This window comes from Sus scrofa, chromosome 13 (assembly GCF_054392235.1).
Source record: "Sus scrofa isolate SSC_HxYL_T2T_F1_AM1 chromosome 13, Sscrofa_HxYL_maternal_Yorkshire_Landrace_v2.0, whole genome shotgun sequence".
Taxonomy (NCBI): domain Eukaryota; kingdom Metazoa; phylum Chordata; class Mammalia; order Artiodactyla; family Suidae; genus Sus; species Sus scrofa.
Genome location: NC_139395.1, coordinates 76,229,942 through 76,251,696, shown reverse-complemented (window position 1 = coordinate 76,251,696; position 21,755 = coordinate 76,229,942). Strand labels below are relative to the sequence as shown.

Below are 21,755 nucleotides of genomic sequence, written 5' to 3'. Positions count from 1 at the left end.
AAAATCTTGATTTTCTATGGCTTTTTTTTTTTTTTTTTTTAAAATAACAGGGCTGCTAAGTAGGAAAATCACTGGAACTTGACTGCAGCAATTTTGCCTTTTTTTTTTTTTTCTTTTCTTCTTCTTTTTTTTTTTTTTTTTTGAGCTCTCTGTCTACTGCGGCTCCCTGCCACCCCATCCATCTATAACTTTTCATCACTTTTTCCTAAAGTAAGGAATACGTCCCAGAAAATGCACTTCTGTGACTTAGCAACTTGCCAGAGTGATCTGATCCTTCCCAGTGTTCCAAAGGAAGCAATGATTTGAATTCAGCTGCTCGAACAATTAGTCTCCAGGCAGGCAGCTTGAAAATTCTTTAAAGTAATGCTATGGGTGTCTGGTTGCATGTAGTCTTTTGAGCCTGACACTCTGCTAAATTAATCTTAATGTTAAAGTAAAATGGGAACAAGACCAATTTCTGTTCAGCGAAACTCTGTACTTTCTGACATTGAATTGTACTGCAGATTCATAGTAAAAAAAATTTATGAATAACTCACACTTCCACTCCATCAGTGTGTATGTCATACATACACATATGTATATGACTTATATACACACATAACATATACATATATAACTTACATATGTAACATATATAGCATGTACATATATACATATATATATATACACACACAAAAAATACATTATTCACAACAGCACTCTTTGTAATAGTCAAAAATTGGAAACAACTCAAATGTCCACTGACTGTAGAATGGATAAATAAATCGTGACACACAATGGAACAATACATAGCAATGAGAATGCATGAACTTCTGCTACAAAAACAGAGGAATTTCATAATCAAAACACAGAGCAAAAGAAGTCAGACACAATATAAACATACTATAAATCCATTTATATGAAGTTTATAAGCAGTCAAAATTAAGCTATGGAGATGTCTTCTGACAGAAATCTGAAAGGTGAGTGTCTTTGGAGAGGGATACGAAGTGACTAAAGGTGGGACAAGGGAGTTCTTGTGGTTTGGTGAGGGTTACACAAGTTATCTTTGCTTTGTAAAAGCTCATTGAGCTGTACAATAATGATTTGTAAACTTTCATGTAGTATGCTATTCCTCAGTCAAAATTGACTTGAAAACCTGCATAGTCATTATTATCAGTTTTGGTTTAGTGTTATTTCACTTTTCATCAGAACGAAAGAGACCAAAATTGTGTGAATGCTTTTAGGCTGCAAATATGAGGAGATAATTCAAAATGGTTTCAACAGGGGTTGGCAAACTTTTCCTCTAAAGGGAAATACAGTAACGATTGTAGGTTTTGGGGGGCCGTGTGGCTTCTTGTTGAGACTACTCAACTCTGCTGCAGAGCAAAAGTATCCACAGACAACACGTGAACAAAAGAGCCTGGCTGTGAGCTAAAAACTCATATAAATGTGGGGCTGTCTCAGAATTCTGCCTACTGCCAGCTCTAACCTAAAAAAATAAATCGGATAATATCACAATAGAAAAATCAGCCGTTGGGAAGAAATGAGCACTCTGGCATTCTCCTTGCTTGGAGGGTTCATATTTAAAACCCAACTCCAGGAGTTCCCGACATGGCTCAGCAGAAATGAATCTGTGTGGCATCCATGAGGATGCAGGTTTGATCCCTGGCCTCGCTCAGTGGGTTAAGGAGCTGGCCTTGCTGTGATCTGTAGTGCTGTGGCTCTGTCAGAGGCCAGCAAATACAGCTCCGACTCTGCCCCTAGCCTGGGAACCTCCATATGCCGCAGGCGTGGCCCTGAAAAGACAAAAAACAAAAAACAAACAAATAAATAAATAAATAAAATAAGACCCAACTCCATAAAAACAATGATAGCATGAAAGTCCTGAACGATCTTTAGCTATTTGCTGTAGCAGGACCGTCAAAATACCAAATAAAATACTGAACTGTTTACATAAAAACCATCACAATGGCAAAAGCTTTTAACTTTTATTTATTTATTTCTGGATTTAGTAATATATTCACAAGGTTCGCATTACCAAAGATAAAGGGAAGTACAGTGAAAAATCTCTTTCCTACTTGTCTCTTTTCTTGGAATAACTGATGAGTGTGATTCCTCATTTACTTTTTACTTTGCAGTGGATTTTGTGCTAAATTATGTGTTAAATAATTTAATATCCAGATTATATAACACATGCTTGAACACATACGCAGGAAAATCCCTGCGAGTGGGGAAATTGCTGCATAAAAATATATGTCCATTTATAATTTTGATATACATTGCCACATTGCCCATAATGGTGGTGTACGAATTTAAAGTTTCAGTACTAAAATTGGAGTACTTGTTTGACCATGTTCTTGCCAAGAGTGACTATTATTCCATCTTTCTCAATTTGATAGATAAAAGTGATATCTGATTATGAGTGACCTGGAACTTTTTTCCATTTATTTCTTTTTCTGAAAACTGTGTTTTTTAATGGAAACATTGATCTTTTTCTTATTAATTTGTAAGAATCCTTTACCTGTTGTAAGAATTGCTCTTGTTGAAGTTTGTGGTTTGTCTTTCAACGTTGCCCGTGTTTGCTGTTGTTTTGCCATACAGAAATATTTGAATATATGTATAAATCAGTTTTTTATGGATTCTTGCTTTAATTCTATATTTCAAAGAGCCTACCATACTGCAAGATTATGTAAAAAAAATTTTCAAACAACTTATTCTGGCATGTTCAGGATTTTCATTTTCTTTCTGTATTTCTAGAAATATTACCCCACCTGGAATTTATCATGGTGAAAGTTGTGAGGTTTGGATTCAACTTTAATTCCCCACCCCAGAGGATTACTCAGTTGTTCAAATGCCATTTATTGGATAAGCCATCTCTCTTCACAGATAAGAGATGCTATTTTATCTCATACTAAATGTCTTTTTGTATCTGGGTCCATTTCTGTTCTTTTGAGCTGCCTGTCTGTTCAGGTGCCCTGCCTTTTTAATTATCATAGCTTTGTGTTTTACTATTAACACAGGCAGGCAACCCTTGCTTTCCTTTTTCAGGTTTTCCTGCATACATTTGCTTGTTTATTTTTCCATATTAATACTATAATCAACTTGTATAATTTTTAAAAAGCCTTTATTTTAAAAACTGAGGTAATTTGGGGGAATGACATTTTTATAAAGCCTTTTTATCTAAAATTATGGATGTCCTTCCATTTGTTCAAGTCTTCTTTTTGAATCGCTGTACCTTTAAAAGTCTTCATATAAATAGCTCTTCACTTCTTACATTTATCCCTAGGAATTTAATCATTTTGTTGCTAATACAAGTGAGGTCCTTTCTTCCATTATATTTTCTTTTTTTATTATTAAAGTATAGTTGATTTATCATTATATTTTCTAACTGTTGTTTCAAGGACTTTTAAAAGCCAAAGAAAAAAATTATTCTTCTCTTAATAAATGTAATTTTCTCAACCACAATAAGTAACTCTTATAATTTAATTCCATTTGAAATAGTTCAAAAGGATTAAAAAAATCCCAAATTCCTACAAGTAAAAGGATATTAGGAACAGATTAAAATATCTTTTAAAAATTGTTTCTTGATTCACATATAAAATTAATAAATAGTCTCACTCTCACAAAGCACTCTCTGTTCATCTTTTGCCTGGTAGGGTACACATGTTGTTTGGCTCAGTGCTACTCAGGAAGCTCTGCTAATTACCTACTTCTCCCAGGGGTAGGCTGGCAGCTCAGCTATTCTGATGCTGTGTCACCTAAATCTTAAGAGACAGACACTGCTGGGAACTAGAGCTCGAAAGTCAAGCAGATGTGAGACATGATGCTTCCCTGCTTCCCCCACCCATGAGTTCCCCTCGGCATAGCCTGTGTAAGCAGTAGCTATCCAGCAAACCACCGCTCTGCCCCAGACTGAGAACACTTCCAAGGTCAGCTGGAAAGAAGAAAGAGGAAAGTCCCTTTGGGAGACCTCCAGATTGGTAACCTGGGAGGATGCAGGATGGAGGAGCAAGCTGTTCTGGGAGGGGAGCCTCGACCTGGGAGCTGGCTGGGCTGTGTAGCCTTAGGGTGGAGTTTTCTTTAGTAAGTGGCCACATTTGAGTCTTGGGTCTCATTCTTAGAACTGAGTAGGTTGACTTTTTGACTTTGGCAGGATCAAGAGGAAAGAGCAGGGTGACTGCTCACCTCTCCTTTCAGGCAGGAACTAGAGGTCATAATACCCTCTTCCTGACACCAGACCAGCATTCTTAATAGGCAGAAACCCTACTCACTCCTTTGCTTGGCTTAACTGGTGGCTTCTATATTTATTGAAAAGCAATCAGGTGGCCTTTACATGGACTCCCTTATTTTAATCCTCACAACAGCCCTATAAGTTAAATATTGCTATTATTTTCAACTCACAGATGAGGGAAGTCAGATTCAGGGAAATTAAATAAGATGGCAAAAGACAGAGTCAGGATTTGAAATCAAGTGTCTCCATTGATAATCATGCTTTGTACCACTACACTTGGCTCTTATGAAAATTAATGGCAAACCTCAATATTTCTAAATAAAGATGAGCAAAGAGGTTAAAGTTATCTCTATATATTGAATACTTCTGGTAATTTTACCTATTAACATATTTACTCTAGAATGTGGGTTTTACTTATATTGGCAGAGCTCCTTTCTCTGGGGCTAGTTGTGAACGCCACTTAAAGCCATAATATTTTTTCTTTAGTGATAGTTATATTCACAAAAGACTTTGAAACATCCATAATGGATTACCTAGCATGTTTATTTTACAATGCTCTGAAGACTGTTTTACTTTGACTATAATTCTAGAATTATAGTTTGTAACATTATTCGAGATGCCAGATGTGTGTATATGTGTGAGTGAGTGTGTGTGTTTATGAATAATATGATTTCTTTGTGGGTGTGAATTTCACCCTTTCTGTGATTTCTGTTGCCCTAACCATATTGCTAGGCAACACCAAGAAACACACAACCCACATTCTCCTAATTCTTTTTCATATTTCACACATGGACTTCTGCTTTTCTATGCAAGCAGTGCCACACCAGTGGGTTTACAATTTTGGATGTTTAAGCCCTCGGGTATTCACTCGGATCTAAGCTAAGTGACCATAACTATCAGAAACTGCCAGAAAAGGAGTTCTTGTTGTAGCTCAGCGGGTTAAGAATCCAACTAGTATCCATGAGGATGCAGGTGAAATCCCTGGCATTGCTCAGTGGTTTACGGATCCAGCATTGCCACAAGCTGTGGCATAGGTCACAGATGCAGCTCAGATCTCGAGTTGCTTTGGCTGTGGCACAGACCTGCCCCTGCAGCTCTGATTGGACCCCTATCCTGGGAACTTCCATATGCTGCAGGTGAAGCCAAGAAAGAAAGAAAGAAAAAGAAAGAAAGAAAGAAAGAAAGAAGGAAGGGAGGAAGGAAGGAAGGAAGGAAGGAAGGAAGGAAGGAAGGAAGGAAGGAAAGAAAGAAAGAAAGAAAGAAAGAAAGAAAGAAAGAAAGAAAGAAAGAAAGAAAGAAAGAAAGAAAGAAAAAGAAAAAGAAAGAAAAGAAACGAAACTGTCAGAAAAGAGGAAGAGCTGGCATAAGGCAAAGACAACTATTTGTTTTAAGTCTTTGGCTGATAATTCATTGGTGAAATGCAACGTGATTCTTGTAGGTGACATCAAGGAGATGGTACTGGCTTCCTTCCAAAGTACTCCAGGGACTTGGAGGGTAATTTTGTATGGAATACTCTTTCTGATACTGGTGATGTCACACATGTACAATTTGCCAGATGAAAATCAGGTGTACATCTCAGTCAACAGAGAGACCAGTATTTTCAGGTCAGGCTCTGGAGTTTAGCAGAGTACAGTTATTTAATGGACACTGCATCACAGGCTGAAGTCATGTACAGTCTTCCTGCCCTCTGTTTGTAGGGTAAAGTCATAGACTTCACTAGGCATGGACCACGCTAGAATTGGGCCTATAGTGGACAAACACAGAACACTTTATCACTACAAAAAAGATCCTTGGTTTTTTCTTATCCACTCAAGCCAAAACTTAGGAGATCACAGGAAGCAGAACTTTGAAGTCTTTTCACAGCTGACCCACATGACTTAAGAAGCAACATTGCCCAGGTCAGAAAATCTTTGCTGAGGCTCTGAGCTGAGTTTTTCATTTATTGCAGGTACTAATGATACCTCTTTAGTACTGCCCTGGAGACCGATTGCTCCATAGAAAGATTTTCAATAAGGTAAGCCTGCAGCCAGAGTTCCTTTTGCCTTTTGCAGTTATTAATTCCTTTTGCTAGAATTAATAGAGCTTAAGCAAACTAGATGTTTGAAAATATGCACCTCTGTTTTGTGCTGTGAATAACCAGCCAGAGGCATTTTAAATTGTGAGGGTGACTAAGAAAATAAGATCTTTGCTATTGTGCAGAGAAATCTGAAGAATTTTATCCATCCTTCAGTTCTTTCTAAATGGCTCATTGTATGCTATCTGTATGGTACGACTCTAGGACAGATTTCTGTCTGAACTTCACAGCATGGGTGGAAGAAAGTAATTTGGCCTTTAGTTTTTCCTGGCAGTCGGTGCCAGTCCATTTATATGGTATGTTCGCAGGAGAGCTGACAAGTGTTGAAAGGTTTTATTCGATATGCATTTTTTTTAAAGTAGAAAAAAAATCCGTAAAAATAGGTACTTTTAAGCTAGTTTTCCAAGTTTTTCTGAAGATCATACCCAGTTCTGTTTCATTAAGGAGTTCTACCTCAAATAGACTAACCAGATATGTTGAACAGTCTGGGCCGTGTTTAATATTCCTGATAAAACCATGTACTGTATGGGTAATTTTTAATGATACAAATGCAAAATCACATTATTTTTCTGTGTAACTTGTAAAAGCCATTCCTTCTAAAATGGGGATGCTTATGCTAATTTGTTATAGTTAGTGAGTTGCAGGCAGCTCTGTGAATTTACTTTTCTTGGCAGTTCTAGAATATCCTGCCATAACACATACTGAAAAACTGTTTGATGGGTTATGAAAATCTGGATGTACTAAAGGTACATCTTGTGCAAACCATAAAATAAATACATGATTACATTTTTTAAAAATCTGTTATCTTATCAGGTTAAGGAAATTGTCATTATAACCACCCAAGGAAAATTAAACCATTTTGAACAGAAGATACACTTTCCATTTGTACATCCTGTAAATATTTTTAATATCCAAAGCTGACTCCATTTTGCTGGTCTTTCTGAAAACAAAAACAACAAAAACAAAAACTACCTCCTGGAGGTAAATTGCATTCCATCTAGAATCCACCTTGAAGATAGGTAACATCTCTTGACCTTAGTTGATATTCTTAGTGAAGTGTATGAAGTGCTAGTTATCAAGATTATTGGTGCAAAATGTATTTTAAGATTTTTATCATTATTTCCCACCAAGCTAGCATCTAGGAGCTTAGATTTCTAACAGATGAAAAGATGTTGGGAAGAAACAAAGGCAATTCATTTATCCTCTTACTCAACAAATACATACTAAGAATCACTAGGTACAGAGCCCCTTGTTACATTCTCTTGGGGCCTGGGGAATACTCTATGAAGAATGGGAGAGATTTAAGTTCACATCACTATATTCTTTCATGGAGACAAAACATGAAGCAACAAAATTTGCAATTAATTACTTAATAATTATGGGAAGTGTTTCAAAAGATACCTCCAGGGCAGGATGAAGGCAGAGAACTGCAGTGGGGTGGAAGAAACAGATTGTTTTTTTAAGGGGAATTCTTTTTTTTCTTTTTTTTTTTTTTTTTTCCCGTCATGCCCATGGTATGTGTAAGTTCCTGGGCCAGGGATCGAACAAGAGCCATAGCAGTAACCTGAGCCACAGCAGTGACAACGTTGAGTCCTTAACTGCTAGGCTACCAGGGAACTCCTAAAGGTAGTTCTTGAAGTTTAAATTGTGTTTGGAATGAACTGGGATAAATTCTTGATTGTGTCAAGTTAAAAAAAAAAAGAATTATTATTGTATTTAATGGTAAAGAATCAAAAGACCTTTAAGAGAAATAGGGTGTAGTTTAGTGATCATCTTATATGGGCAGGAAAAGATCCTTGCATATGCTGAAGACAATTTCTTACCACTTGAAGGAACAATTTTTAATCTCAGGGTAAAAGTAAGATATTATATTCCACTTAAGGAGGAAAAATGGATAACAAATGCAGATGGCCAATTAACTTCTTCAGTTAAACTTCATGCATGTGATAAAAAATATAAAGTTTAACATAAAAAAAACCCTTTTAACATGCTTATATGCTTATACAACTTCAAATTGATTAAAATTCTTCAGTGACAAGGTTGGGCTCCTTGATTAGTGAATGTGCTCGTAAATTTCTAAGCAAAATGGAATAATTATATTTGAAGCTGAGACATAAGGACAGAATTATATGAAGAAAGCCTACAGTGACTAAAGAAAAGTCAAATATGATTTTTGCAATTTTTTTTCAATAATAATTTTCAAACAAACCCAATTCATTTTAAATTTCTAGCACAACATGCAGTTTTAGAAAATGTGTCATTGAAGAAATACATAAGCAGAAGTAAATGTAATCATCTACTAAGCTTAGATTGGATAAACATTAATTTACATTTAATATCTGAATAGGTAATATGCACACTATTGAAAAAAATCAAGGAATACAGAAATTAAAATATCTCTTTTCCCATCCAGTTCCCCATCCGCCTGGTTCACAACCATCCTAGACCACACACACAGAGAGAGCCACACTCTGAAAATTATTATTACTTGCATGTGTATACACGGGTTTTTTAGAATATACCAGCAAATCTCAATATGGGCTTGTCTCTTTTTACACAAAAGGTAAAGTTTTGTGTACACTCTTGAGCCTTCACTTTTTTCTCACTTATTTCTTGGAGATCGTTTTGTATCAGTGTACAAATCCTTTCACTAAAAACAAAAACAAAAACAAAAAACAGCTGTATAGTATTACATGGATGTACCACAGTTTATTTGATATTTAGGTTGTTTTTAATAAACAGTTATGCAGTGAACAACCTTGTGTGTGGTTACTTCACAAGTATACCCAGAAATGTAGAATTGCTGGTCAAAGGTAGTCATTTATCATTTTAGTAGCTATTGCCAACATTTGCACTCATTTAAAGATTGTACTTATTTACCCTTCCAGAAGCAATATAGGAGAATGCTTGACATTTGATGTAATCAGTCTTTCAGATTTTTTTTTTTGATGAATGATTAGAGAAAAATGGTAGGTTTTTTTCCATTGTTTATCTCTTTTAGATTTTCTACTGTTAGTCCTTTCCCCCTCTCAATTTGAATAACTCTTTTATATTAGGAAGGGAAGAAATTCATTAGTAATATGGGTTGTGAATATTTTTGTCTCATCTTATCATTTGTTTTTAACTTGCTTGGAGTGGCTTTCACCACAAAAGTTATATTTTTGTGTAAATGAATTTATCAATATTTTCTTTATGACTTTGGATTTTACTCATAGTTGAAAAGGGCAACTATATTCCAAGATTTTTTTATTTTTTTAGGGCTGCACACGGCATATGGAGATTCCCCGGCTAGGGGTCAAATCGGAGTTACAGCTGCCGACCTACACCACAGCCACAGCAACACCGGATCCTGAACCCACTGAGCAAGGCCAGGGATCAAACCCATGTCCTCGTGGATACTAGTGGGGTTCGTTAACCACTGAGCCACGATGGGAACTTCTATTCCAACATTATTAGTGTGCGTCTTGTTTTTCTTCTAGGGCTTGAGTATTTTTCATTGTTTTTCTTCAAATTTTTTATCCATTTGGGATTTGTCCTGGTGCAAGATGTGACTTTTCCCCCTAAAATGCTACCCAGTTATCTCATATCAAATATTCAATTGTCCACATTTCCACACTGTTTTGTGATGTAATTTTAATCTCATATTTATTTGGATCAATTTCTGAACTTTTAAAAAGCATGCATATTTTTACACATTTCAACTCTTAAAACTGTTTGTGCTGTTTCTGTGTTTAGGCTCCTTTTAGGTAACTGCAGTGTTTACTTTTAAATACGGTTTTTCCTCTTAACAAAGTATGCATTAGTCGCTTTCTTGAGCAGCATCTTCAGAAAGTTATATGAAATGAAAAATGTGTTTGCTATTATGAGAAAATATTATTTGCATCAGAGCTAATTATGCAAAAACTGAAATCTTGTGGAAAAAAAAAAACCCATCTATTTCAAGTGAAATTCCCTCAATCTCAGGGAACCTCCGTATACTCAGACCAGAAATTTTTTTGCTTATTATGTACATCATATATTTTAAAGTATTTAAAGACGGATCAGTTGGGCAAAGAGTTGGAAGGAAGTGTTTTAGATATACCTAAGAATCCTTCCATGAGGTTACTTAAACACTTATCCTTAAGTCACATTTATTGCAGGCTGGTTTTGTCACTTTTTAAAAATATTTTTAAATTGGAAACAACAGCGGGTTGGTTATATAATACTTGTAATTGCAAGATCTTAGTGAAAAATATCATACCTCCAGGCTTTAGATAATCACATGCAAAGTCATGTGTGAGAACAGAAAATGGGGAGGAGCAGAGCTCTGTCTGATGATTTTCTCTCTGGGGGTGCACACAGATTATTTCTGGCACAATTTAATCTGGAACATTATATACCTGAGAATAAGAGATCCCATAGAATAAGACATTCTGCACACACCAGAGTCTTGTGGGTTCATTTTAAGCCAGGGGCACATAGGCTCACTGGTCCACTGGACCCCTTTCTCATGTCCTATTCCTGACTTTTCTTGATCAAATAAGATCTGTTTGAAAAGCTTGCAATTAGTATTCATATAAACAGGGAAATGCTGAAACCAGCTGGCATTCCGTAAATGAAATCAATAGAACAGGAACTTGGAATACTTTATTTTTTTCTTGATTATTTTGCAAGATCATCACCATCAATGGCCTAGACTTGGGTCAGCTCTTTTCCACTTCCTGGGGAAAATGTCAACATAAATGTTTTACAGGTTTATGAAGTTATTTTAAAACATGTGTTGTATTTAATGTAGACAGGGCTATTTATAAAAATAAAACATCTATTTGGCAATCAAGGAAGAATGACACAGTGTGCTAGGAAAAAGAGGAAGGAGTCTCATTACTACCAGACATAGAGTAGAACTTGGTCTTAGCTAGATCTCACATATGAAATGGAAATTAAAGTAGAAATCCAAGTTACTTTCTAAATTTGTATTGGAATCTTTCTTCTTCAGAATATTGATCGTGAAATTTAAGTGGACCCATCAAACATATAAGTCCAGTCTCCTCATTAGAAACTTAATAGGATAATTTGAGAAAAAAATCTTATTAACTCTACACTGAATGTTTTTTGCCCATAACTAACAATATGTATAAATATAAGTAAATGAAGTAAAAATTAATTTTAAACTTGCTCAGTAGATGTATAGCTCTCTATTTTTCATAATCTAAAAGAGGAAAAATAAGCATTTGATGGAACATGATGGAGGATAATGTGAAAAAAAGAATGTATATAAATGTATAACTGGGTCACTTTGCTGTATAGCAGAAATTGACAGAACACTGTAAATCAACCGTAATTAAAAATTTAAAAAAGTAAGCATTACTGAGAAAATAATCCAAATCTCTTTTAAAGAACGTTTACTGGAGTTCCCTGGTGGCTTAGTGGGTTGAGGATCCAGTGTTGTCATTACTGTGGCTTTGGTTTGATCCCTCGTCTGGGAACTTACACATGCTGTAGGAACAGAAAAAAAAAAAGGATGTACTGAGCACATTCTATGCCTAAGGAGATAAGACTCAGTGCCTAGTCTTTAGGCAAATTATTTCGTTTGAGTGATAAAACTTATGCTCCTTCTACGTAATATTCAAGTCCATACTAAGTATCTATGATGTTTTGAGATACAGAATTTCAGAAAGAAGACTCATCAACTATCAGCTCAGAAATGTTTTCCTAAAGAGATTAAGGTCAGTTCGTTTCTCTGCTTCCACATGTTGCCTATAGTTGGCCAGAAATCAGAGAATTGCATGGTTCATACCTACAAGACAACAATGGGCAGGACTAATAGGATTTGAGGACTCGTAAACAATCCTAGGGAAAGTGCTGAACATACGACTGGGAGTACTTTGCAGGTGTAGGGTGTTTGTGTGTGTGCCCCCACCACAATCTTTTTTTTCCCTGAAATTTTCCCTTTCCCCAGTTAGCATCTAAAGATGCCATTTAGTAGTTCCTGTTGTGGCCCAACGATAACGAACCCAACTATAGCATCCATGAGGACGAGGGTTCGATCCCTGACCCCACTTATTGGGCTAAGGATCCAGCCTTGCCATGATCTGCAGTGTAGGTTGTAGGCGAGTCTTAGATCTGGTGTGACTGTGGTGTGGCTGGCATCTGCAGCTCTGATTTGACCTGGAACTTCCATATGCAGAGTGGGGCCCTAAAAAGCAAAATAATAAATAAATAAATAAATAAATAAATAAATAAATAAATAAATAAGCCATTGAAAGAGTCAAGGTGGTACAGAGGTGGCTAGGGTTAGGTTTGAACAAAAAGTGGTGGTTTCAGAGGGTTCTTTGCAGCCCCTGAACCTGGGGAAAGGTATTGTAGGTGACAGCTTGTCTGAGAAACCATAGGGAAATACTGATCTTCTCAGCAGGCATGAAGCTGACACGAGAGGGGAGTTCAAGATAGCTCAGGGAAAGACAAAATAGGCCTCCATTTTTGATAGGAATGGAGATAGGGGCCAATTCACTTGATGTCATCGTGAGATTCTTTGGCCTCTGAACACAGTCTCCCTGGAACTCTGGCATCCCCTGATTCCTGTCTTAGATTTCTTCTTTCTGGTAATTACCTAAAAGCATAGTCAGACATTCCTTACTGCTCATTTCTAGTAACAATCTCCTCCTTTGAGGGAGTTCCAACTGTGGCTCAGCGGTAACAAACTTAACTATAGTATCTATGAAGACATGGGTTCAAACCCTGGCCCTTCTCAGTGGGTTAAGAATCCAGTGTTGCCATGAGCTGTGGTGTAGTTTGCAGAGGTGGCTTGGATCTGGCATTGCTGTGGCTGTGGTATAGGGCTGTAGCTATAGCTCTGATTCAACCTCTAGGCTGGGAACTTTCATATGCTGCAGGTGCAGTCCTAAAAAAGAAAAAGAAAAAAAAAAATCTCCTCCTTTGAAAGAGCCCCTCATGGTCAGAGTCCAGTCTTCTGCTTTTAATTCCCAGGCCTGCCTCAAACATCCTGCTAAAGTCCAAGGTACAAGTCTGAATTCTAGGAATTCTCTGACCCTGTGCCCTGGTCCCAGAATGAACACTTGGCCTGAATCAATACTCCAATCATTCTTTACAAATAACTACTTTCTAAATCACCTTGTGCTATACTACTGAAAGTTTTATTCTAGATCTGGAATTTTTAGAAAGGAACGTCCCTTCAGGGAAATTAGCAAATGTAAAGTCTCCGGGGGGGTCTACTTAATCCTACATCTATTGAATCATGTTGTTGCTTGGCAAGATCTTTTGATTTGTTTGATCTGATTACAGCTGAAAAGCTATGACAGCTTGCTATGGTCAGTATGTCATTCTGACCCTCACTGAAGAAATATCAAGATGCTGGTGCTAAAATGCTCTTCTCTTCCTCCAAGAAAATCACCCGAATAGCCTTACTTCTTTTTTAGGAAATGAGAGTGCTGCTGTTCCACCAAGCTTCTGTATTCAACTTGCCATCACATTTGTACTTCATCTTTTCTCTGTTTTCCAGATTTTCTTTTCTTTTTTCTTCTTTCTTTTTTCTATTCTTTTTTATTTTCTTTTTAGAGCATATGGAAATTCCCAAGCTAGGGATCGAATCAGAGCTACAGCTGCCAGCCTACACCACAGCCACAGCAAGCAGGATCCGAGCCACATCTGTAACCTACACAGCTCACAGCAATTCTAGATCCTTAACCCAGTCAGGAATCAAACCTGCATCCTCATGGATACTAGTCGGGTTCATTTCTGGTGAACCACAATGGGAACTCCTATTTTTTAGATTTTCTTCACTGATTATGACTACCCTCGAAAAAAATCATCTGATTGAAACATCATTCCACTCCCCCATTGGCAAAGATAGAAACTTTAGAAAATAATATAGAGAAATGCACACACACACACACACACACATAACTTTTAAAATAAAGGTTCACAACTAGTAAGTTCTGATAATAGTGATAATAGTGATATTTGATAATGACTATGGTTTTTCCATTTAGTAGTTGTTTTCATATATTTTGTATTGGAGGTGGACTAGCTTAGTAGTTAGAAGTCTGACAGTTCACATCTTGCCTTTGCCACATAACAGATGTGGCAAGGGCTGGGTATTAAACTTCTCTAAGCCTCAGTCTGATCTCTGGACCTACCTCATAAAGTTGTTATGAGGATTTGGTGGAATAACCCTTATCATGTGCTAAGAGGGTCTGATCCATTCATGTTACTTATTGTCCGATTTTCTGCCCCCCAAAACACTCTTGTGAAAAAGTAGGACATAGGGGATTACCTGAATTTTACCAAAGAGGAAAATTGTGCTCAGAGACATTAGGTGAAATAACAGGCAATTCGTTAGTTTTGGAACTGAGTTTGAATTGCAGCCTTAATGCCAGGACTGGAAAAGGCCATCCAGAGGCTTTGCTGGGATTTCTCTCTAGGGTGGAGCAAACACACAGGAAACTTGAAAGACTCGTTGAACCACTCCTGTGGGGTTAAGAAAACCCCTGCAGATCTGACACTGTCAGTTCGTCTGTAGGGCTGCAGAGCTAATGGCTACGTTCTATTCTATTCGAGCTGAACATTGGCAAGGCAGGTTCAAATCATTCTTCACTTTTGGAGGGAGGGTGGTGTTGGGGGGAAATTATGGAAATAAATTATATCAATTTCAGTAAGCCTCTCATTTCTAAATGAAACCCACTTGTATGAGGATTTCTATGAGTACATAGCTACTTTCAAAACCCAGCTTTCATGGTTAATGTGGCTTTGCAGATTGGGTACACACTGAGGCCCAGGATCGCGGGATGCTGACTGGTCTTGGCCTTATTTGGGCAAATGAGTTTACCCAGCAGCTTTTATGCCACAGGCTCCTCTTTTTAAGCTGCTCAAAAAGTAGTGCATCTCATCAGCTTGTGACAAAGATGCACTCTGATTTCTTCTTAGCAGTTTCATTTCTTTAATGAGATTAAACTTACCCCTCACAGGCAGTCTTTTACCATTCTTTGGCAAGTAACCCAATTTTCTTTGTCCTAAAAAATAGTTTTACGAAGAAATTCATTTTTTTGAAAATGACAGAAATGTCCAAATGTCTCGGCCAGGAACAGTCTCATCTCTCATTCTGTTGTTGTGCTTCTTGTAAAAATATTCTTGGACTGCTCAGCTTTAGGACACACAAACTATGTAAGTGAAAGATTCCCGTAAACAATTAAAGGGTAGTATTTCACATTATTAAGTTTTTTTTGTTCACTGATGGATTGTGTTAGTGATAAGTTTAATTTATAGAAATAAAATATTAGGAGTTGGTTGACCAGCAAAATCTCTGAAATCATGTCATTGAGAAGACAATTTAATGGGCAAACATTTGATGTATAACCAAGTTTTTGGTATTGCAGCTATTTGGTAAACCTCAAAGTGGAATCTACAGAGACAGGCTAGAAAGCCAACATTAAAAGCTTCATAAAATCGTATCTTTGGATTATGATGAAAACATACTTAAGGAAAGTAAGCTGGAAAAACTAGGTTTAGAGGTCAGGCCACAGATAGAGAAGTATTTATCACAGATATAATAATCTGCAAAGAATGTATGGATAATTTCTTCTGGATATTTATTTTTACTTCTAATACTTTCAAAATAACTGCAAAATTCCATTGAAATATAACAGCTCTTCTCTGATTGGTACATGTCCGGGGGCACATTTTTGCAATAATAGAAATGTTAGTTTTACTGTTCACAAAAAAACCCTCAATTTGGCTAATTAAGTCTTAGGCACAGTGTGATTCCTACCAGAACTGCAGTGAGATACTGCACACATTGCTTCCTGTCCTGAGCATTTGAGTGTTGCTAGGCAACAGTTAAAAAGGCACCACATACCTTTGGTGAGGCATTGCCAGGTGTAAAAAAAAAAAAAAAATGATGCCAGGTAAGCTGAGCTGAGAAGCAAGAAATCCATTAGGAATAAAATATACTGGATGAGTGTGTGCCTGCATGCATGTGAGTGTAGAAATGTGAGTTATTAGTATTCATCCACAACTTGTTACAGAGCACGCAAAAAACTAATTTTCTTTAAAATACGTGGATTCCAGAGCCATATTAAATTCATGATGTCTTAGCCTTGCCCATGAATACCCTACTTGTTTCAACTGTAAGCAGTGAATCAATTTTTTTAAGAGGTGAGAGGTTTGCAAAACGGCAATAACAGTAGATTATTCATATTCCCTTCTCCCCACTTCTAATCCAAAAACCTGGGGAAGGAGAGAAACCATATCCTCCCAACCAAGTCATCTATAAGAAAAATGAATTAACTTTCATAGGTGTTGCATAGTGCAATAACTTTTTTGTTTAAAGTCAAAGTTCCTGAAATTAGTTTTCTATGATGATTTTATCTCTGGGGTGAAATTCAGATGCAGGGTGTAGAAGCCGAGCGAGGCTGGGTTGTGTTTTCCAAACATGGTGACATCAACCTAACCCTTCCCACTTGCCCTTTCAACACTCTGATGATGGCATTCCATCAAGAGGTGGGGCCTGTGTCCCATTTCCTTGAATGTGGGTGGGCCAACAGCAGAGCAGAAGAAATGTTACCTGACTTCTAAAGCTGAGTCCTGCAAAATGACAAAGCTCCTGCTGGGATTTCTTTCTTGGGACTGTATCTTAGGATCTCTGTGACACAGAAGAGTACCAACTGGCCTGAAGCCATCTTGATGGAGAGACCATGTGGGAGGCTCCACAGAGATATTTCTAGCTGTTTGAGCCTTTTCCCCACAATCAACCTCTGGACCCAAGAGAGCTAGCCTTCAAACCACCCCTCACTGATGCTGAGTGGAGCAGAGACCAGCTGTACGATGGAGCCCTGACCAAATTACAAAGTAATCAGCAATAAAGTGTTATGCTACTAAGTTTTCTTGTGGTATGCAATGCATCATCAGATAACCAGAACACTAGGATTTGGAGAAAGTTTTGATACAGTTAAATGCTAAGTGAAAGTTAATATACTCATCACAGGGGTAGCTGATCAGCAAACTGTAATTTGTGGCGTTAGTATCCGATTTAAAGCAGAAAGCCACCTTGTCTTGATAAGAGCTGTTGACATACATTCAACTGGTTAACCAGGTTCCTTGATAGTCTTCTGAAACCTAACCATAGTCTAACATCCTGATTTCTTAATTATGATAATAAAGTGAACAGAGTAAGGCACAGGATGTAGGGGTCCTTTAGTTGTCTACTTCTTACGACTCTCTGGGCTGGGAAGTAGATAGAGTTCAGCTGGATAGGTCCTCTGCTGCATGTGATTTGGTGGCAGTCACTCACTCAGCTGCCTTCAGTTGTGGCTGGGTTGGGCTGGAAGGTCCAAGAAGGCCTCCCTCATGTGTCTGCTGTCTTCTATGTGGCCTCTTCACCCATGTGTTTTGTCACATCACACAGTAGTCTAACCCAAGCTTCTTTGATGCATGAAGGCTGCCTTCCCAGTGGGGGAAGGGGAAGCAGACACACCTCTCAGGTCTTGAGCTTGAAAGTCCAAGAATGTCACTCCCACTGCATCCTACTGGCTAAATGGAGTCACGAATCAAGTCAAGGGGAGGGGAAAGAGACTCCACCTGTAGATGGATGGCATGTCATGCACATACAGGTTGGGAAGAAATTGATGGCCATTTTGGAGACAAACAGGAAGAGGATCTGGTTCTGAAGAGGGAGAGAGTGGTTCTAATCCTAGCTCTGCCATTAACTAGCTGCGTGGTGTTGGCCAAGTCACCTGTTAATGCTTAACCAGTTTGTTCATATGCCAGGTGAGGAGAATGAGCCATAAGCTGGAGAACCTATCTGGTTCCAAAAATTTGCCTCTAATCAAGATAAAACCTACATTAGCCTAGAAGGTGAGGGCAGGAGGGTATGTAAACAGAAACACAATTAATGAATTATCCAATTGTTCTCTTCTGAGTTAGCCTGAGTTTAACCTTTATCTCTGGACTGGCCAATTAGACTTGTGACATCCCCCTAATCACTCATCACATGATCTCAGCTTCTGAGGCTATTCTTCTATCTTCAGGACTTTGCTCCTGTTACAACCTATTTTCCTTTCCACCTCTTCCTCTTCCTTAGCCTCAGGGGGTGGGAAATCAAAATGCTGTTGGGTTTTACAGCTAGGTATACTATCTTTTACAGGGAGAAGGAAGCATAAGAGCTCTGAAAGGAGATGGAGTAGGGATCCTGGAACTAGGATTTGACAAAATAATTTAGCCAATTGAATATATGTCTATAACCATTGTGTTGAACAATCCAAACCTGTTGAAAGGAGAGAACCCTTAAGTGAACTGGATTTTTTGTTTTGTTTTGTTTTTTTAAAAAATCTTCAACCATGGACTTTATACTTTCGAAATAGGCAATTCCTTCGGCAAGTATTCTCAAAAATCTTCATTTCGGGAGAACTACAAGTTGCCAAAAGGTCCCCTAGAACTAGATCTTTGATCAGTAATTGGGAGGTTGGGTATAAGGATAAGCTCTGTGGTAGGTTGAGCACAGGGTCTCTACCATAAAGAGCTCATTATTCAGGAAGTTATCAGGTGCCTTCCCATTTGCTGTCCTAAGGTAGACATAGCAGTTGAGCCGTTACTGGCTCTATCTGCCTCAGAAATTTCCACAACAGCATCCAGATACAGGCAGAATCTTGTGCACCTTACCCAGTTCAATTACTCCTTTATCAAAGTCCTTAATTTTCCATGTGGGATGTGGTAGAACAGTAAAACTGAGATCTTTCTGGCACTAAGCTCTTACCCCGTCCCTACGTCTTTTGTACTTTATTGCCAGAACTCTCAGGAGTTCTGGCAATAAAGTACAATGAAGAAATGGTATTTCTTTCTTTCTTTCTTTCTTTCTAAAGTACAATGTAGAAATGGTATTTCTTCATTGTACAATAAATACAAATGAAGAAATGGTATTTATTTATTTATTTATTTTTTTGGTCACCATAAGTGATATACAAATCCTTATGCTCAAGAACGTAGCTTATCATTACAACTAGAACATAGATTACCATCTGCTAGATCTGCTACCCAATTAATTTTTTGGTGTTTATCCCTTCTCTCAGCTCTTGCTGTTATCTCCATAAACTAGGATCTTCTTATCCTTGTTTCCTTAATAATTCACACTGTCTCCCCTCACAGCCTATTTCCAGGGCTTCCATCTCCTCAAAAATTCAGTTTAGGCCCCACAAAGCCAAATGAAGGAAAGAAATTCTTTCAAATGTTATGAAGAAAGATGTGATTAAAAATCAATCCGTGAACAGTTACCAAGTTCTAAAAATCTTTGGGGAAGAGGGTGGCAAAGAGGAACCAGAAATTTAAGATCTCCAGTCAGTAATGCTTTTCATTATATATTCAATTCCCATTGTTCCTTAATCTTTCCCCCATTCTATATGGACAAGAAAATGAAATTTGGGGTAGAGTAGCAGATCTGGATAGTATTTGCATCCAGATACCAACCTAAAAAACTGTCCATGGGAACTCATAATCAAGCGCAGCTATCTGCTGCCAAATATGACAAATGGGGACATATATTCACTTAAGTCCTGTATCAGTAACATTCCATCTTACCAGAGGCTATGACACTTTCTTCCTAGTGTTAGAAACAACGAAAAGCTTCTAGTCCTCAAGGGAAATGTGGCTTGAGGGATCCTTGGTGTATGACACACAAAACTGACATAACACACATACTTCGTATTTCAAATATAACTTCGCGGTGTACAAATAATACCTATAATTGGGTTAAATTAATGGCAGTAGTCTAAGCATCGGTGAAGTTCTAGGCCTGCCCTGGACTAGCCTCTAGAGCAGGTTACTGCCGGTGGGTGCCCTCAGGTGAGACTTCATCTCTGGGCTTACTACTCCTACTGGGAGATGAAACTTGGCTCAGAGCGCCCTGGAGACGATCATTACTGCAGCGTGTGCCACTCTTCAGGAACCCCTGATGTTCTTACATGAAGGACTTAGTTGGGGTTCGAGTGATTTAGACATAAAATGGGAAAATCCGGAGCAGTTCTGACTTCCCTTTGACGACGCCAAAAGGGCATTGAGTGCAGCCCACGACACCCACTTTTTTCTTTTTCAGAGGAAACGCCTCCTCTCCCATCCAGACCTGCCCCGCCTCCCCGCCTTCCAAAATAACTCGCGGCCTCAGCAGCTCAACCGCGTTCTGACCCCATCCAAACCCCTACCGCGCGCACGCGCACAGAGAGAGCGGCAAAGCCCGCGGCGGGGCGGGAGGTGCAGGCGCGAGCCTAGGCTCCAGCTCTCCCTCGACGGGGCGGGGCCCCGAGGGGCGGGGCGAGAGCGAGGTCCCGCCTTGCCATTGGCGTTGGCCTGGCCAGGTGGAGGGCCAGGTGGAGGCCCGCGTGAGCAGCTGGCCCACGGGCCCACGGTCCCAAGGGCCCCTGCGCGCAGGCGCAGAGCGGGGCTGGGAGCGAAGGCGGGGGAGGGAGTGCCTGGGAATAGGCAACGTACTCCTGGCGCGGTGCCTTGCAGCTGATGGCGGGTGGGGCCGTAGAGTAGGGCTGGCCGCCGCTTTCTCCTGTGGACCGAGGCTGCTGACGGGAAAACGATCCGGGAGGGAAGCGTCCGCGCCCAGGCCCCTTTCCCTGAAAGTCTGCGGCATCTTAGAGCCGAGTAAACCAGACAGAACGTTGAAGTTCGCAGACCTCAGCCTTCGAGGCCTCTCTGCCCGCTGCCGGCTTTGAGTCCTCTGGCGTCACTTAGCCTGGCCTCGGTTTCCCCACTCTTGTAGAGGGCTTGTGGCCTGAGAGTGGCCGCGAAGAAGAGTTCACGTCACAACCACTACGTGCCTAGTGAGTTTTTTGAGCATCCAAGTCACGCCCTTGCCCTCAGGGAGCCGGGTGCCTAGTGGCGGCTCTGAGCAAGATGGAAGTTCCGCGGTGGTGTAGCGCCAGGGCCCGGAGTGCGCCCCTCCTGGTGGCTTGGCCGCACTGCCTGCGTGGGCTCCAGCCTCGGCTTCCTCATCAGCGCACAGAATGTGCTTCACAGGTAACGAGGGAGTGTGGAGTGCCAAGCGTCGTCCCTGGCACGTGGTGGGCTCACAACACGAGTTCCAGGCTTCAGTCAGTGCCAAGGGTATCTTTCAGAGCAGCCAGGAGGTCCAGAGGTGCAAACACAGACCATGCGACTCAGGGGGCATAGCTGGAGAACAGAATCCAGTTCCTCTCCGACCGGCTAGGGAAAAGGGATATGATGATTAATTGATTAAGCACACTCCCTTTGATCCTTGTCTTGCCTTAGAAAAGGCTTCCTCAGGCTTCCTTTCCCCATCTTTTTAGTTGGTAGTGTTTTAGAAAGGCTAGGAAACATTGATTTTTCTGAATTCACTCTTACATTAAGTCCTGTTCTGATGATGAAGAAGGAAACTTGATTGATCTGCATTTGGGGCAGTTATTAGTGTACTGGATTAATTTGGAATAAACTTGTCAGTACTCAACAGGAGAGCTGGCAAAA

The 21,755-nt window shown here is 39.2% G+C and overlaps 1 protein-coding gene and 1 long non-coding RNA gene across 7 annotated transcripts in view; both read left to right on the top strand.

The window, feature by feature from the left end:
• LOC106505661 (uncharacterized) overlaps positions 1-17,156 on the top strand; it is an 87,060-nt gene extending 69,904 nt beyond the window's left edge. For 4 of the 5 annotated variants that reach the window (XR_014823643.1, XR_014823642.1, XM_084989222.1 and 1 more), the window contains 2 exons: positions 6,159-6,224; positions 16,916-17,156. The gene's annotated coding sequence lies outside the window, so the exon portion shown is untranslated. The remainder of the gene's footprint in view (positions 1-6,158; positions 6,225-16,915) is intronic. The other variant, XM_084989223.1, reaches the window with a different exon arrangement.
• A 3,581-nt stretch (positions 17,157-20,737) lies between these two features.
• Positions 20,738-21,755, top strand: part of LOC146397412 (uncharacterized) — a 70,908-nt gene continuing 69,890 nt past the window's right edge. For both annotated transcript variants that reach the window (XR_014823644.1, XR_014823645.1), the window contains exon 1: positions 20,738-21,290. This is a non-coding gene — a long non-coding RNA (uncharacterized LOC146397412). The remainder of the gene's footprint in view (positions 21,291-21,755) is intronic.